This window comes from Chinchilla lanigera, unplaced genomic scaffold, assembly GCF_000276665.1.
Source record: "Chinchilla lanigera isolate Chin_1 unplaced genomic scaffold, ChiLan1.0 scaffold00022, whole genome shotgun sequence".
In the NCBI taxonomy this organism is placed as follows: domain Eukaryota; kingdom Metazoa; phylum Chordata; class Mammalia; order Rodentia; family Chinchillidae; genus Chinchilla; species Chinchilla lanigera.
Window position 1 is genome coordinate 8,934,150 of NW_004955423.1, and position 1,318 is coordinate 8,935,467.

Here is a 1,318-nt window from a genome sequence, read left to right on the forward strand (position 1 = left end):
GGAAACGGGGGCGCAGCTGGGGTCCCCGCGCTGGCGGACCCCGGGGCGAAGCCTGAAGGGGCGCGCCGGGGGCTGCGGGGCCAACTCTGGGGGTCAGCGCTGCGCAGGTCAAGTCTCAAGGCTCGTAGGAAAAAGGATGAATTAGAGAAAGCAAGGAGAGACCGAGTTTTGAGTCTGCTGATCTGATAAAGTGGGAAAGCGCTGCTGGAGCAAGGAGATTAAGTTACTTTGGCGCCCATCGTGAAGCTTTTTGCTTTTTACAGATAACCGGTCTAACTTTCTGCTTCTCAGCCTAACTGCGGTGGATGAGGAAAGTCTCTGTCAGTTCAAGAGAGTGCATAGCCCTCGGGTAGACCCTAAACGGTGCCTTTGCACCTCCTGCCTTCCCGGTGTCTCTAGCTGCAAGGAAGGGGCGCTGCCAGTCCTTCAGCTTCGGGGGTCCCAAGAGTTTGCAGTTGGCGAAGTGGGTGCATGCTCAGAAGGGCTTTCGAGATAGGGTCAGGCTGACGTTCACAGCAAGTTCAGTGGTCAGTCCGTGAAATGTCCTGCTTCCGGAACAGCTTGGTGCGATGTGCGGAATAAATTAATGATGGTTGGCTCATTTGCTCTTTGATCTTGTGGGCTACTGTTACACGGTGTGTCTTTAGTTTGTTTAAAATTTAATTTTTCTCGCTATCAAAATGGAAAGGGCTTAATGTGACTTCAAATCCATAATTCGCAAAATACCTTATTAACTTTATCATTATGTTGATACTCATATACAAATTTTATCAACATAAAATCACTTTTTTTTTTTTTTTTTTTTTTTTTTGAGGCAAGGTCTCGCTATGCAGTTCAGTTCAGGCTGGCCTTGAGCTCACTTCGTAGCTCAGGCTGATCTCGAACTCGCGACGATCCTCCTGCCTCAGCCTCCCAAGTGCTGGTATTACAGGCTTGCGCCACCACGCCCGGCCCCAGGCTGTTTAATTTTTAAAAAAAAGAATTCATAGAAAAAAGGTAACGGCTCAAAGTCCACCTTAGGCGTTTTTTCTGTTCACGCTGCTTTGCAGAGCCTTCCGGGGCTTTTTTCTGTCCCTGCGCCCAGGACGAGGAATCTAATGGCCAGCGGGTCATTTCACGGAACGTGTCGGGAGCGAGGCCCGGGGAGGGCGGGAGTCCCGGCTGGAAGTCTCCACTGTGGTTTCCCGGTGGCTGCAAACATCAGAAGGCAGGCCCAGGCGAGGACCGAGCTCCCCCGCGGGCGAGCGCTGCGCCTCCAACCCGCCGTTTAGGCGGCCCGGGGCGCGGGCGGGGCGCTGGAGAGCCGCGAGCTCACACC

General features: G+C 53.2%; 1 protein-coding gene across 6 annotated transcripts in view; it reads left to right on the plus strand.

The window, feature by feature from the left end:
• The window catches only part of Mcoln3 (mucolipin 3), a 34,137-nt gene that overhangs the window by 2,699 nt on the left and 30,120 nt on the right, over positions 1–1,318 (plus strand). The window contains exon 1 of one of the 6 annotated variants that reach the window (XM_013514577.1): positions 979–996. The exons of 4 other annotated variants lie outside the window; for them this stretch is intronic. The gene's annotated coding sequence lies outside the window, so the exon portion shown is untranslated. Of the gene's footprint in view, positions 1–978; positions 997–1,061; positions 1,218–1,318 lie in introns of those variants that run through there. One more of the 6 variants, XM_005385143.2, reaches the window with a different exon arrangement.